Raw genomic sequence first — 17,823 nt, 5'->3', positions numbered from 1 at the left:
TAGTAGGCAGAATTCAAATTTGATCACCCAGTAACGTTTTAAATCACAGGATTTATTCTATCAACGAACTATTTTGCAGTCCTGAAATGAGCAAATAGCGTGGGGCCTCCAAATTATAAAACTCGGTTTCGGTAGCAAAAAGTTTGGTGCTAAGTACTTTTTTTTTTTTTTTTTTGGCCATCATAATCAATGTGTGTATGTTTTTAAAAAAAAAAGCAAGTTTCTCCAATATTATTTATTTATTTTCATTCTACACTTTTTTTTTGAGGTTATAATTCACAGTTACTAGATCTCTGCGAAAGTCTTATCGAATCTCTGAGACCCACCTTCTCCTCTAACACACACACACACACACACACACACACACACACACACACACACACACACACACACACACACACTTCGCTCTGCATTTCTTCCTAAATACTGTCGTGAAACGACTTTATTTGGTTCATAATTATAGCCAATTTCCATTCAGTTATGCGCTGATGTAAGTACTGTCCTAAATCTTAATTAAGTACTTTCCTTTTAGGGATTACTTCAGATGGAAACCTAAGCGCAAATATTCGATTAACATGAGTCATCAATTTATGACTCTTGAGACTGCTTTCGGCGAGGTCCAGGTCTCCTTCCTGTTGCGATAACTAGTTTCACTTTATCGATGGACGCTGTGGCGAAACTACCATACTGCCAAGTCCGCCACCGTAGGGCCCGGCACTTGATTTTTTTATGGTTGCTAAAGAGCATGGGAGAGCCCGGTTGGAGAGTTTCACAAGGGCGGAGGGGGCAGGATTTTTTAGTTTTGTTCCTATATGCTGAGAAAGTTGCGAAGAGTATTGCAGGCCATGTAATGTACTCATTTGAAGAATATGTGATCGGAGCGAATTATAACATTGGAAACTTTACGAACCTCAAAAGACGGGCACTGAGTTTTTCTTCTAGCAACTCAGGTTTTTCATCTCGAAAAACATTCAACCCTACAACAGAATAAAAACAATTTACAGACGATATTTTGACACCTCAGTGTAACCTAGCCCTTTCAGAGCGTTAATATAACAGAGATCATGTAGCAGTAACATGTGTAATATGCAAAAATCCGCAGGTATACTAGTACCGATCGTAATCATTGTCATTATTGACTTTAATGGAACCTTTGACTCCTCGTGGTGGGAGAGTATTATGTGTAGGTTGCACCAGAAAGTGTCCTGAAAATTGTACAGACTGATACGTGACTACTTCGACAGTAGAAAAGCTGTGGTTAGGAAGATATTCATCCCAGTTGAAAAAGAAGTTAATCGGGGAGTTCCACGAGAGTCCATAATAGGAACCGCTATGTGGAATTATGTAATGGACGAACTATTGAATTAAGGTGGGGTAATACTGAGCTTAGGCAGATGATGTATTGATAGTGGTATGTGGAGACTCAAGACTGGATATAAACAGGAAAGCAGAAATTGCGTTATCCAAAGTAAGGATTGGACAGAGATTCATAAATTAAGCATTTCAGTTACAAAATCACTGTTTAATGTTGAAGGATTCATTGAGCTCAACTAGATATCTCATATAAGGTCGAAAGGGCTTGTTTTGGACTTTGCCTCTGAGGTCAAATATCTGAGTATTGTTTTAGATGAACAGGCTGAGTTTCCTGCCTCACATAAAGCATTTATGAGAGAAGGTTAAGTTGGTTTGTGGGTTTTTGTTCCTTTGTGGGATCAGAGTATAAAGGGGAAAGCCCTAGATCTATTGTATAAGTGTATTCCCATAGCAACACATGCTTGTTGGGCATGGGGCTCAGCTGTCGATCATGTATTAACAAGAAGATATTTAATTTCTGCACAAAGATCTGCCCTTCTGGGAGTAACTGGGCTTTTTTAAAGATATGTGACAGGGTACTGTCTCCTATGACGCCTTCCAAGTAATAGCTGGTTATAAGCCTATTGACCTGGTAGTAATGAAAAGAACCTTAAGTTATATGACTAAGAAAATTGTTCTATTCAAATATTTGGAATTATATGTTGTCTGCTTATTGAAAAGATATATTATAAGGAGATGTCAGGAAGGAAAGGAAAATGTTTGAACAGGCAGCTTATGATCTTTGGCAGGCTCGTTAGAGTTCGTCTGACAAGGGCCCAATAACACATAAGATGACTTGAAGTAAGGAAAACCATTCAAATGAAAAGTTGGCCGAGTCTTGGTTTGTATCAAACGATGGTTGTGATAGGTCATGACCTGAAGATCAAGCTGCCTGAATTGAGCTTAATAGAAGGCGGAGATGTGGAGAAACTAAAAGCAGCGAACACATTATTGTGAACTGTGAATTTATATCTAATTCCTAGAGCAGAATTGTTTAGTGTAATAAGGAATGTCTCCCTCACTGAAATACCGAGACTTGCAAACTGTGAAATTTATAAAGAGTTTATAAGATTTATATATAGCAGAGGTTTTTAAAATACGTTTAAAATTGTGAGATTTTAATATATTTGAAGTTTAAATTATACTGAGTTTTTAATGTATATAGTTGGTGATATTGGATGGGTATTTGTTGTGAGCAGTTTTATGTTTTGAATTTCTTATCTTATATAGCGTCTATAAGAAAAGAAATGTGTAGAGTGTAATGTGTAAAAATAATAAATGTGTATAATGTGTATTTTAAATGTAAGCTTAAGAAAAATCAATGCTTGTGTTTGCTATAGTAGAGGTTCGCTTCCTCACAGCAAGGGCGGAAACTTCGCTATTTATTGTCTGAAATATTTTTCAGACAGTAGTGAAGGCCAAGTGGTCCAAATTTTAAATCGTGTTATGGCGTTGTTCAACTTCACTTCAGGGAACGCTTGTGGAGTTTAAAAAATATATGATGATGATCATGATGTTGTCGTGCACTGCGAAGAGCAGATGATGGTAAGTATCCTGAACTGCTTTGGACAAACGAAGCACCTAGGAGTATAACAGCTTGAGCCCTGGTTTCTCTTTTCCTTTTGGGTCCCCTGAGATCAAGGGTCCTGGTGAAGCTGCACCACAGGGCGATAAACCACAGCAAACACCGGTACATATTGAAATATTCCATTCTCATTTATGGACGATCTCAAGAGAGATCTTCCATAAATGGTGGGGGATGCACTGGATGAGAAGCACCTGAGACCGCCATAGAATAAGGGCCCAAAACGTTTGTTAATGGTTATAGCATAATGATAATAAAATGTAGGGCCCCAAAATTATCCAGAATATCACTGCACTGGCCTGCCTGAGGAAGAGAAAAATCTACATACAATGTGCTACAATGTGAAAGAAATTATACTAATAAAATAAAAAAATAATAAAAAAAAAATCCCGAAAATTCTGTTCGGAATATGCAACCGTGTCTGAATTAAACATAAAAGAAATGTGCATTTGTGCCGGTTGACACAAATGGCGCTGCAAACATTTTGTGGAAGTCAACTGTTTGTTATTGTCAAACTTGCAACATAAATTTTGACTCAGATCACTGCAAACAATTAAGGAATTGCTGCAACCCCTTTTTATCGTTCGTTTTAATATTTTTGAATGAGGAATAGTGAAACTTACTAAAAATACGATTGGGAAAACAGTGACAGTATTACATACCGTCTCGTCATTTTTATCATTTTATTATAAAATACAGCGGGAAGAAGAATGGAATTTTTGCGTCATTTCTGCTTTATTGTGTGTGGCGTTTAAATAGGTGACCTCATTTAATAGATGGAAAAATGACGAAATTTGATATGTAGGCCTTTGCTTCTTTAAACGGCAAGTGAAATTTAGAGCCTAAACCACTTTATTATGTATGAGCCAGTTCTATAGTTCTTTGGGGAAAAAAATAAATATATATATATATATTATGTGAGGTAAAAATTAGGCAAAAGTAATAAAAATAAATAGATATGGCTATGTAGCTATCATTAGAGGCAGCAAATGCACATCCTCCACATGATGCCTAATTATATCTGATAATTAAAATAAATATGATATTTAAAATAAAAACATCAGCCAGTAGTACGGCAATAATGCAGAGCGAAACAAAACGCAAAATAATATAAAATAAACAAACAGGGAAGGGAAAGTAGAGATAATAGGACAAAAAGGTAGTCGATAATCCCCGGTATAATTTAGTCAATTAAGTCATTAAACCCAATTAATAAAAAAGAGACCTTGATCTCTTTTTTATTAATTGAATTTTATTAATTGGGTTTAATGACTTAATTGACTAAATTATACCGGGGATTATCGACTACCTTTTTGTCCTATTATTTCTACTTTCCCTTCCCTGTTTGTTTATTTTATATTATTTTGCGTTTTGTTTCGCTCTGCATTATTGCCGTACTACTGGCTGATGTTTTTATTTTAAATATCATATTTATTTTAATTATCAAATATATATATATATATATTTGGATAAATATAAAATCTGCTAATTTATTTATATATTGCATACAGTAATTTTTTTATTTATTCTGGTGTGTACCTGTATCTTCATAGTCATTTATATACAGTACATGTGTACGAATTCAGTCTTATTCTGTAACTATGCTATTTCAAAAACATTCTTAGTTATTTCATCTGATGTAAAAGCAAAATGTTAATGAGCAGCCCCGAAAATTATTTACGTTGAAAGCCTACAAATAACATTATCCCAGAAGCCGAGGAAGGGAGGGGATATTGCCTGGATTTATTTTCCTCCCAGAGAAATTCGATCATAACTAAAAAACAACAAAAAAAGTTGAATAATTTTCTCTGGATCAAAGCAGCGTCTACGATCCACAACTTCCCTCCCCATCCCCCTCAAAGAAAAATCCTGGGTGCGTGCTTGGCGCAGAATCCAGCGAATCAGCAATCCACCAGTTTGTGATCTGTGATCACTTATAGATTATTGGTTGTTACGTTATTCTTGGCGTTAATATTTATCCATATATAGCGTACTGAGTGGTTATTTTTATTTATTGTGGCATGTACTCTGTATCTTCACAGTCATCCTTATATTTGTAGGGGTGGAATGCATTGGAGAAAGTTCCGTAGATAAGTTTACCACTGATTACAGAAAGTGTGTATGCGAACTCTTATCTTTCCCTGTGTGAAAGAGGAAAATTTTAACTAGATCACAAACACCCTATCAACTGGCAGAAATTCTGCAACCAAATTGTGTATCCAAGGAAAGAGTTCACTAATTTTACAGATGCATTCCTGTAAAACAATGGTACGTGTTTTCCTTAGATGCAAAAGTGGGGGTGATAGTAATTGCCTTTCTTCGGTGGGCTCCAGCAAAGAAAAAAACTTTTGAATTAAGGACCATGACACCAGTTTTCTCTTTAAGTACATAAAGAATTACGTGCTACATCGTTCTGACTTTTATTTCAGAATCTCTGAAAGCCAACCGAACCTATCACCAGAGTTGTCAGCCATCGTCATTATAGAAAAGAAATCACGGAACTAAACTTTTTATGGATACATTTTTAAATACCAAGAGGCATAAATTAAAGTTTAATGGCAAAAAGCCAGCTTAAAAAGAAAATCAAAAGTGCTGTAAAGCCGTATGTTTATACTTTTGGTTGTAAACAAATGGTTTGAAGCAGTACTCTTCCTCTTGGGGCTTCCTAAGCCTGGAAGTAGCAGAAAACTAGTGGGGTGAGATGGGGGCTAAGACTCAATCGCGTGCACTATATTCCAAAGTGTGTTTGGAGTGTTGCACACTGCACAACTTTATAAACAATTCTAATAAGAGTTTATCTTTTGCATCCATTAAAAGAACGATTCCAGTCCTTTCAAAAATCTAGTCAAAATGCGAATACTCGTATCTGAGGATGAATATGCCTGTATTTATTTATTATTTTTTTTCACGAATATCTCAATATTTTTACAGATCTGAGGACGGTTGACGCCCTGCTCATCGCTTTCTCTCCATTTATTCTTATTTTCCCATGGCAGCTGTGCCTCTTGTATGCGATAGTTTCTGGAACGTTAATAACTATAAATGAACAGTGACTGTGTCATTGACTGCATAACAAGTAAATGAGTAGCGCTGAACCCAGTCTGCTAAATCTATCTATTTTATGTTGTGTAAATTCACTACTTCCTTTTCATAGATGATGCCGCCATATATTTAAGATCGTCCGGTGTTTATTATTTAAAAAAAAAAAAGTTTTTTTTTAACATCTTTATTCAGATCACTTACTCTTGAATATAAACATTGTTTCGCTGACCTGCGTACATGTAGATCCAATATACTACCACCCTTAGACTACGTCAATAAAGGGGAAAATAAGTAACGGAGGGGGAGAGGGCACATTTTTCTGTTATGGGTGCTTTTAACTAACTGTACTTGGGATTTAAAAAGAATTAAAGAAAAGAAAGAGAGAAGAAACAGAAGAGTGTAATTGTCGTAACGAGTTTCCCAGGCCGAGGTCACAATGACTAACGGATCAAATTTCCAGCCGCCCGCCCGTCCGCCGGCAGGCCGTGTGCGATGTAGTAAACGGCGAAGTCTCAGAGCAATAGTCCCACCTTGCTGGCGCTTCTTAGCTCTTCTTATGTATACGAGATCAGACCTTCGGTAACTGTATCGCCGTTTTTAATCCTTTCTGAATGTCATTTGCCGCATCTTGTATTATCAAACATCCAGTTTTCTTTAAATCAGGGCTATCAGTTAAAAAATTGCTTTTATCTTATCCAAAAATATGGAAAAGTCTTTCCTCTCATCACGTGACCGCAGCTGATGCGGTCATGTGATTTAGTATAACGAGAAGCAAAGCATGCTACCTCTTAATAAAGGAAACCCACACAATTTCCTTGAAGAAAAGACTCTTAAGGAAACTAATTTTCTTGAAGAACGTTCCACACATCCCTAGTTATCCATAAGTTACAGTCATCACTTAATTGGCACTGATCTCTTCTCTTCTCCTACGTTGCCAAATTACAAACACAGCTTACGTAGTCTGTGAACATAATTTTCGAATTACAGCATGGTTGAGATTAATATTTGCCTCAGCTTATACAAAGAGGGCGCTCTTTTTATTTATTTATTATTATTATGTATATTTCATTTTACGGTTTAGTAATAATAATAAAAAAATAATATATATATATTATTATTATTATTATTATTTTATCATTTGCTTGTAAAGAAACTCTAAGCATCTCATCGTAACCGAATGGGTTTGTAAAACACTTGCATTTATGCCATGCTTTCAAAATATCTAAAAGAAAAATAAAGGATTATGTTACACAGTTTAAGTACACTCAGCTCTGTGGGAATCTTTTGTGGTGTCGTTCTACTTTCTTAGAGACTGGACACAAACTTAGGTCTCCTGAGAGTTTCTCAAGAGGTCATATTTTGGGGTGTCTGTCTACAATCTGCTACTTTCTTTATCGCAGGAGAAGATAAGTCATTAAAGATAATTCTATGAGACAGTCGAAAAAACAGAAAGCGTCTGTACTTGGTTGTGACAAACTGTTCTATCAAAAGCTACACAGCAGTTAGCCAGAAGTGTGTCTCACGCATAAAAACACGATAATAAATATCATGTCGCCAACTGATGAAAATCACTTTTTGCTCTATCCCGTTCAAGCTTGTATACTGGCGAAAGAGAGAGAGAAAGAAATAAAAAAGGGTTTTTTTTTTTTTTGTTGGTTTTGTTTTTCCATGCTAGTTGGGTGTTCTATCACCTCAGTTCCTCTATTTCGGGAAGTCGAGAGTGGAAAAACTAAAGAGGGTTGGCACATGAACGTGAGAAACAGGCCGTAAATCGAGCCAGTGAATAACTTTATTATTTTGATATTTATATGTTAGGTCTGTTTGCCGATCCCGATGAACCCTACTGTGTCGAATTCTATAAATGGACTTTTCGACACAGTCATTCCATTTCAGATAGTAAAAAACGGATAAAATAAGAAACAAACGAAAAAGAAATAGGTGCGCTTTGTTTAATACAGTACACCCCTGATTATCTGGGGATTGATTGAGAAAAAATTTACCCGGATAATCCACAAAATTAAAGAAAAACTCGTAAATGTGCCAAAAACAGTGAAGTTATTTATGCATATATATACTGTATTCATTAAAAGTATAGTACAACGTGAGAAGATTTCACATAAAATTTGAATACAAACATATTTTTTTATGAAAAAGGAAAACAACGAATTTTGCCTTTTCCCCCTTGGTTTTTCTACGAATGATGTGTAAAGTTCGAAGCATCATCTTTCTGTTCCGCATCATCTTTTTGTTTCTATTCCTCTTCTGTTCCATGCAGCAAAAATAAATAAATAAATTTCCATTTATTCTTGACAATCCCGAGGTCAGAAGAGCTGAGTAGAGACTAATTGCCAGTTTACCACCTTTTTCATGTTTACTGATAAGCTGAAGATTTTGTTCAATAGAAAGAACAAAACTTTTCTTTCTTTTTTTTTTTTTTTTTCGTTTTAACATGATGGGTAGAAAGACTCAAACTAAACAAGTAATATTTAAAAAAAAAAAATAATAAAAATATTAAAGGAAACAGAAAAATTGTAAAATGAACTTCACAGTACAGTATTTTTTTTGCTGAAGGACTACTGAAATAGGACTACAGTGAGAATGAAAATATCATATGGAAATGGATTCTATGTATTTCTTTCTGTTATCCGACTTGGACTGGCTTTGACATTTGCTTTCTTACCCAGGAGTGGATAACCAGGTTGAGAATCAATACGGTTATCCACTCCTGGATAATCCAGAGTCTAAATATTCATAAGATTATTTAGGTAATTTTTTAGGTAATTTTTGTGGGAGGATTACGATTTAAACGATTGACAAATACGTTTTTAACAAAGCAACGCCACGCACACAAACTCAAACCAAGAGCCAAAAATCGCCAATTAACCGTTTTCCCAGTTAGGGTGTGCACCCTAAAGCAATTAAGTGACTTTGTCGCTTAGTCAATAACTTAAAGAGCATATAATAAAGAAATTTTCGATATATGTTAAATATTGACATATTGGTACGAATAGCGATATACTGGTGTATGATTGTCGATTATTATATGATTGATATATTGATTTTATTTTTATTACTATTTTCGTCTTTACTCCAGCTAACGCCAACTGACATCTTCAGTATAGCAGGATTTACCCCTGAGATATCTAAAGAGATCGTCAAGGTGGGGAGAGGGGAGTTTCTTGAGACTGGTCATAAAATCTCACCGCAAGTGTGAGATTTTATTACCAGTTCTCAAAGAATCTAACCTGGACGATCTCTTTAGAGCAGTGGGTCCTAAACTGTGCTCCACGGATCCGAAGGGATCCGCAGAGCAGTTCCTAGAGGATTCGTGGATTTTTTTGTAATGGTTACTTTGAATTTTACTTATTTTTTAAACAAAATCTAAATATCGTTACGGACTGGATGTCGCTCCCGACATGAGAATTCAGTTGTCTACAATCACTCCCAGAGGACATTGTGAGACTAAAAAACATCGCCATTCTTCACACTAGTAACCTATGAGGTACGATTGATTGTGTATTCAAATAGTGAGTTTATTATTCAATTATTTTTTGTGTCAGTGTGAAAAGGTTAAATTGTAAACACACAATAAATCAGTTCCAAGATATAAATTTTTAATTTTGGATACCTATCGTCCCGACACCCATATTTAAGTGATCTAGGATGTGAGGATCCGTGGTTATTTTTCGAAGCCAACAGGGGTCTGCGAGCAACAGAGTTTGGGAAACACTGCTTTAGAGAAGTCAGGGGCAATTTCTGTAAAATCTGACCACAAGTATGAGAAATAGAGGCATGAAAATATCCGCCAGGGCTGATATTTTGATGCTTCCATTTTGAAATATTATAGTAATAAAATGACGATAATAATTATAAAAGATAAAATTATGGTAATAATAACAATAATAATAAATTATTATCTTTATTATAATAATTTATGATGATAATAATAAATATATATCTGTATTAACAAATATCATTATTAATTGTATAGTCTCCCATTTTGGCTAGAATCCAATGTTAAAATAATAACAACCGTTCACGTGACGCATCCAGCAAAACATGACTTAAGAACCAGTTTTACTTGGTCATGGTCTTTATATTAGTTTATATCGCTCTGGCGAAGCTCCAAAGAATTCATGTATTTTTCTTTGTCCTTAACCACCTTAACCAGTTTTAACCACAAACATTTCCATCGCGGATCAGTGATGGAAATGTAATTTTTGAGCTGGGTATGAATCACTTCGAATGATTTTTTGGAACTAGAGGTAGGATATCAAGTACTTAATTTATTTCGTATGATGTGATCAATACACGAAGGAACCAGTTTTTTTCTTGCTTCCTTCGTGTATCGTGGCCGGGATATCCAACCAACCGGTTGGTTCGGCACCATCGTGATATCCAGCCCGAGGCGGGAATCGAACCCGCGACCTTTGGGTTGCCAGGCAGGTACTTTACCTACCCGGCTAGCCCGGTCGGCATATCAAGTACTGTCGATCACTTATCAATCACGTACTGTTTTAATTTTTCATTTTTCAGATTTTTGAACTAGTGGTATGGCGTACCCCGATATACCAACTCGTGACTTATATAGGACTACATCGACATGTAAGAAATTCTTGTTCTCTTTGAATTATTTTAAATAATTTAAATGGAATTTTTATAAGTCGGTGAGCTTTCAAGATTTTTTTAGTCGCCGGACCCTTTTGCGAACCAAAATTTCCGGGCGGAACTTCAATATCTTTAAAAATCAACAATAATCATTTTAAAAAAATTACGAAACATTTGAGAAGCCTGTGAGACCCTTTTGTGAAAACCAGACCATGGACCATAGGTTGAAAATAAACTATCATCAGCTATGCCATCGACATGTTCAAGACAATGGATCAGCGACTAATCATTTCTTTTAGTCAAACGGGTATAATGAGTTGGATTATTTAGAATAAAAGTCCAGGCAGCTAAAATCAAGAGGCAAACACGTACAGTGATGGGACATTTTTATGTCCCATCACTGTACGGAGTCCGTACATTGCGCTTATTCTGCGATAAAGAAATTTTGACTCTCACCCCATCCAAAAAGATTATTCTTAAAGACAAACATGGTTATGGTCTCCAGAACTATTATAGAAAAGGAACACCAATTACCACCAATTAAATGCGTCAAATTATGCTACAGTTATTTATTAAATTTCAAATTCTAGCCAGAATGGGAGACTATAAGAAGATACTTTGAAACTAGAAAAAATAAATGGAAACAGTATTGGCTGTACCAGAAATTACCGTTTTATCAAAAAATCATAGACAAAAGACTCTGACAGCCGCCGTTGTCACCTTGAACCTTTGCTTTCCCTCCACAACTCGCTCCCATAAAATAACTTGGTCAGGAGTGAAAAAGTTTAACCCTTTCTCAAGCACACTCATTGCAAAATTGTCCCATGCGTTAATTTTTAAATAGTTGGCAACCCTATTCACGCCTTGCAAGGTGATATGGATAATTGAAACCCTGTCAGTTAATCTCGAATAATCTTTCTGACCTGTGGATAGTCTATATTGCTCATACACACTGTGCTTGTTAACAATGAGTTCAAGGTTGACTACCTCCAAAGAATAAAAAAGATACGATATTAAGCAAGTGAAGGCGAACGCGTGCATACGCACACATTAAGGATGTCATATTCGCATTGCTGGCGTGTTTGTAATTTTTTGAAATAGTTGGTCAGAATAGAGCCGACTTTAGACATATGCATCTGATGCAGTGGTTTTCAACCGGGGTGCCACGGCACCTTAGGGCGCCGCAACAACATTCCAGGGGTGCCACGTAATTTGGGTTTAAGTTACTTAAACTTATTATTATTTTTTAATTTATATGTTTATTTCATTATAGAGAGATGTACAGTATCTTTTTAATTTTGTAGTCATCTATAATTGATGTTTACTTAGTACCTCTATATAAAGAATAAAATTATATACTGTATATATATATAATTTGTATTATGAAATGCAATTTTCATAATTATATTATTGTAATAAATATCATATAACATATATTTTTAATATTATATATATATATATATATATAGTAAAGAATAATTGTATTAAGAAGCTAATTAATATGGTGGTGGAATGTGCCTATACGAAAAAGAAGATAACATAGTTTATGGATCAGGGACACTGCATTAGCAAAACGTACCCTACAGCCATAATGTGTGTATATATAAAATATATTGTAAGTAGAAAGTGTGAAGATTTCGATTTAAACCTAATGAATATACACTGTGAGCGATATATGGTATGAAAAAGAGAAGAAGAAATAGACCTGAAATTAAAATGAAGATAAGAAGTGAAAAAGGCGACCAAAATAAGATAACATTGCGGTGTCTTTCACAATCTCAGTGTCATCAGAGGCCATCCACCACCGAAATTATGAAAAAGACAGCAATGTTCTTGCTTCTGTTTCCGACATGTTCTGTATGCTGAGGTGCACGTGAGCTGTTGCCACGTGTTGAGAAAGAAATTTTAAAAAAATTAAAATTTAAAATTTTAAATTTTAGACTCTTACCGCAAAATTTAAAAAAAATTTAAATTTCTTTCTCAACACGTGGCAACCGCTCACGTGCACCTCAGCATACAGAACATGTCGGAAACAGAAGCAAGAACATTGTTGTCTTTTTCATAATTTCGGTGGATGACCACTGAGATTGTGAAAGACACCGCGCCGACCGGGCTAGCCAGGTTGGTAAAGTGCCTGCCTGGCAACCCAAAGGTCGCGGGTTCGAATCCCGCCTCGGGCTTGGATCAAAGTACTGCAAAAACCTTGGGAGGTGCATTATGGCCACAGAAGCCGATGCGCCAACAACTACCAAAAAAAAAAAAAAAAAAAAGACACCGCAATGTTATCTTATTTTGGTCGCCTTTTCACTTCTTATCTTTATTTTAATTTCCGGGCTATTTCTTCTTTTTCATACCATATATCGCTCACAGTGTATATTCATTAGGTTTAAATCGAAATCTTCTTCACACTTTCTACTTACAATATATTCTATATACTGTATATATATATATATATATATATATATATATTGAAAAAATTGAGTAGGGGTGCCGCAAAATAAAATAAATTACTTGGGGGTGCCGTTATTAAAAAAAAGGTTGAAAACCACTGATCTAGTGCAACTTCATCCAAGGTAGATTCAAAAGGATGTGTGAAATGGAATAATCCCCTCCCCTCAAGATTATTCCAAAAGCATGTTTTTGCATTTTATGCTTTTGCATTATTTGTAAATAGAAGAGGTTTCACATTCTATTATCTCCTCTCCTCTCCTCTCAAGATCTAATTTTTGTTTTCTTGTGCTGTTATCCCTTCAAAATTTAAAGGCTGGATCCACTCTCGGCTGCATCGGGCTTCGTGCTATTAAAATTTTCACTAAAAGTCAATCTATTAAAGTAATATAAAAAAAATAACTGCGAACATTGCCTGTACGTGTTATCGGAAAAGTTCCTCTCCAATGCTCACATTTACTGGACGATTCTTCTTCGAGGTGGTTTGAGCAGCGTACAGATGAACGTCACTGTGATCTTCTCCTCTAGGGTATGATTCCTGTCCGTGAGAGAGAGAGAGAAAGTTTCAACACAACTGTTTTTGTTATAGGATAGAACTCTGCCACTGAAACAGTTGCTTCGAGCAACATCCGATGGTGGCCACATCGTTTTCTGCTGTTGGAATATTTCGCTTTCTCCTGATCTTAATCCTTATGACTTCTGATAATGGAAATATCTGAAGGATAGGTTTATCAAGGCAGTATTCAGTCTGGTTTACCTGAAGGAATGCGTCACAAGGCATGTTGCTAACATTTTCTAGGACATACTAAGGGAAACAGTTGACCATCTGCGGTTCCATCGCATTGAGTAATTTTATCTTAAAATATGTAGCTTCCTCACTGTATTCTAACTTTATTAAATAAATTGTGCTGTGTGTTTGCAGGTAACGCCAAATGCAACATGGTGCAGCTTTTTGGAAATATTTTTGTCCCTTTTGTTTCCACATAGTTTAGGCTATTCTATCTACCCTTTTATATATATTATTTTATTTTTTATATAATTATTTGTAATTAATCATGTAGCAAGTTATGTGCAGTTTTCCACGCAAGAATTTAAAATGAATTCACTGAATGAACATCAATTGACTGTTTAATAAATTTGCTTTTACAGATTTATAGGCAGATTTTTTTTAAATTATAGCTTTAATATTTTCAAAAACAGAACATTATTTTAATAATGATTTACACACCAGGATGCATAAATAAATAGCAAGTAATGCTGAAGATCTGCTACCTGCATACGAATAATAATAAAAAAAAATCATATTTGAAAACCTAAAAAAAAAATATGATTAAATACAGTATTAAATAAAATGCCAGATTGTACATTATTTTAGTAATCGAGACAAGGATAAAAGAGGATATTTAAAGCATTTAATTTTATTTCCGAAAGATTAATTTCTGAGACTTAATTGTAGAATTTCCTACACACACACGCATTCCCAGAAAGGTTTAGAATTTTTCTAAAATTTCCTCCGAGCACACTCGCAGAAACCGGAGCTATTCGCAAAATACTTTCAGTTGCTGCTAATGTGTTTTAACAGCAACTGAAACTTTGACCGGAACTATTCTGCGAATAGTTCCGGTCAGAGTCCGCATAAAGTTCCGGTCAAAGTCCTGCGAATAGTTCCGGTTTCTGAGAATGATTTGGTTGGTAACTTTGACCGGAAGTATTCTGCGAATAGTTCCGGTTTGTGGGCACTAAATAATTTCACCCATCTGACACTTTGGACAACCCTGGTATAGACAAGCGATGGTGCACCAATGGTACTTGTACAATTCTGTAGCACGTGCAGGAAATATATCGGCATGCGGACCCCAATAAATAGTTTATACTATAACAAAAGTATTTTTATTTAATAGCAAATTTGTTTTATGGTCAATTAATTATATATATCTAGAGGAAACTGAAAGTGTATTTGTGTGAAAAATTGTGCAGCAATAAAGTTGTCATTAGAAACGTACAACTATTTTCCTTTTCATAATATTAATAAAGACTTTTTAACTAATTTTAATCAGTTTTTTTATGTCCCATGAAAATTGTTATTTTTATTTCAGCTTATTTTTGGTAGGGGAGGCAGAAAAGGTCTCTAAACACTCCCTATTCCAAATTTGATTTTTTGGCGTGATTCGTGTTTGCTACCTATAGGCGGCCAAAGCGATGCAGTTTATAACCACTACCTATATAAACCAGCAAGAGTATCATTATATTTAAAAATAGAATGGGCTTAAGGATATATAGTCTAGTGGTTAATCCCACAATTGCTAAACACTGGGAATGTACGAGGCGTTGAAAAGTTGAAGAGGTTCTGTTGCTAACACGACCTGGCGACAATGGCCCAAAAATCTAAATCCTTTACTGAACATGACGTGTGAAAGTACATTTATCATTATTTGTAATTTTTCTAAAAGTGCACATTTTGATTCTCTGTTTTCGAAGCTTGCGAGCTTTTCCGACTGTTTGTGTATAATGATGTTTATCTGGCGTTGAATGTGGTTTCCTCGAGACCGTTGTAAAGCAGCCCAAAGTGGCATCGGCAGATAGAACGAAAGTACTTTGTTTTTTTCTGTAAGAAGAGCCAGAGAACGCCACTTGTGGATGCTTCTGATTACACCGTTCCGGGTGGGGTTAATGGAATACCGTGGTAGATGGAACTCAAGTGTTTCTTAATTTAAACCTCGCCGTAGGTGCAGGATATTCGACGATAAGAAACATTGCGACCAATGTGCGAATAGACGAAACATGCGTACTCCGGTGCATGTGGATGAATTTGTTATCGCACGAGGGTGGGAAAGAAAGATATGTCAGCAGTTTTGTCTTTGCTAGACATTCGCTGGAATCCTGGCGTCGAGCGACAACAGTGACATTGACGCTGGCCACACATACACACACCGACGTGCACGTTCTGTGACGCCACATCCATATGGAAAGCGACCCTGACACGGCGCGAGTCAGCGCATTACAATAGCACGTTCTGTGTGAGCCTCAAAGCGAACCTTCAGAAGGAGTAGAACAGTTTGTTGTGTAGCATTTACAGCAACAGCACCGCGGACTTGTCACCCTCCCCACGTTGTTTGTTACGTGGTAGCGAATGGCACTTCGTGACCCATCGAACTGAAACGGCTGAGTTCTTAAATGCGGATAACCGGAAAAGTTCCTTCAAGTGCTGGATACTCGTGCTACAGGTAAGAATAGGTGAACACCATTACTAGCAGTCATTAAGGTAGCCATCCTTGTCCACTGCGAATGATACCAGGGCGGGGATTTCAATTTTCCCCCTTTTTAAATAAGCTTATTCTTCTACCAGAAAATTTAAACTCATATGCCCCTTTTTATTTTTCCCTGCTTTTAATATTGCAAATTATGCTATTTATAATAACAAATGTCCACAATACTGAACAGATAAAATACAGATAACAGACACATTAAAGTTAAAAAAATTAAAAACAGTATTTTTTCATTTGTTCTTCTTATCCCTCTGACAGTGGTGAAACTATCATACTCTCAGGCCTGCCACTGCGGGGGCTCCGGATACTTTGGCATGGTTGTTAAAATCCAACAAGGAGGGGAGGGCAGAATTTATAGTTTCGCTACTGCCTTCCGATCTTTTTAAATATCCTTCTGGAGAAATCCAACTTCCGGTATCATGACACCACTACAACAATTTGTCGACATAAAATAAAGAAAACGTAGGTATCTTGGTAGAAGGACGGATTAATCACGTGTTTTCTTCGGATTAATGAGAATGATTAACATAATCGATCTAGGATTATGTTTGGAGACTCGAGGCACTGCCCTTCAAACGAGTTAGAAATTTAACCGAGGTTAAATATTTTATTTGAATTTCGAATGCCATCTTGTTTTTGACTCTTAAAAAATAAAAAGTTATAAGCTATACCTGTGCATGATTCTTAAGTAGACATTATCCTCCTCACCTATGACAAAGCATAAATTCGGCTACTAAAAATACCGTTAATCGTCCTGTCAGATAGAGGAACAAACAGAATTGCAAACCTTAATTGCAAGAAATGACATGCGAAAACCGAATAAGAGTTAAATTAGAAACTTCGTTAAATTGCTAAGTAGTAACAAATTAGTTTTAGGAATCAGAATTAATTCATTGTATTACCGAAATCTGGGGCCCCTGGTACACATTTTCTTTCGGAAGGTATGCTTTTTCTTCTCACCCCAAACATGTAAAAATAAATAAACATGCGGTGATTTAGTTTCATTTGAAGATACACCGAGATATGGCAGTCTTAGTAAACGTTTTTTGAGTACGGTGGCATTCAGAAGTATCAGAACGAGTAAAAGACTATTGAAAAATGTTTTAAGTAAAGGTTGTTTTACGAGGAACTTCGAAAATGCGTTGAGAGGGATGCGTGAATAAGCAGGTTGAATAGCCACGACTTTTGACTGACAGCGACAGGGGTACCACCTTTCGGCAAACTAAGCTGTTCCTTGTGTTTATAATGGAAAAATGGTGTATTATATTTTCTTTGTATTTTATTTAATTAGGCTTATTGTCATAACTTATTTTCTATGCTACGAAAGCAGAAATTTAAATACGTGTGATAAATATAAACTATAGCAATTTTTTTGTGAAGTGGCTGATTCGTAATAAATAAATAAAATATTAATATTAAAATTATATGAATGGCACTTCGGTGTCACGGTTTGTTGTTTTTATTTTTCAGGAAATAAAGCTGAATCAGAAAATAACTTTAATTGAAAACGATCTCGAATCA

General features: G+C 35.7%; 1 protein-coding gene across 3 annotated transcripts in view; it reads left to right on the top strand.

Moving 5' to 3' along the window:
- The window catches only part of LOC150086931 (hepatocyte growth factor receptor-like), a 193,660-nt gene that overhangs the window by 6,803 nt on the left and 169,034 nt on the right, over positions 1 to 17,823 (top strand). The window contains exon 1 of one of the 3 annotated variants that reach the window (XM_090372831.1): positions 10,515 to 10,585. The exons of 1 other annotated variant lie outside the window; for it this stretch is intronic. The gene's annotated coding sequence lies outside the window, so the exon portion shown is untranslated. Of the gene's footprint in view, positions 1 to 10,514; positions 10,586 to 16,035; positions 16,261 to 17,823 lie in introns of those variants that run through there. One more of the 3 variants, XM_090372830.1, reaches the window with a different exon arrangement.

The sequence above is a fragment of the Mastigoproctus giganteus genome, chromosome 4 (assembly GCF_048544385.1).
Source record: "Mastigoproctus giganteus isolate SK-2022 chromosome 4, ASM4854438v1, whole genome shotgun sequence".
Lineage (NCBI taxonomy): Eukaryota > Metazoa > Arthropoda > Arachnida > Uropygi > Thelyphonidae > Mastigoproctus > Mastigoproctus giganteus.
Note: the sequence above shows the minus strand (reverse complement) of the source record. Positions and strands in the feature narration are given on the sequence as shown.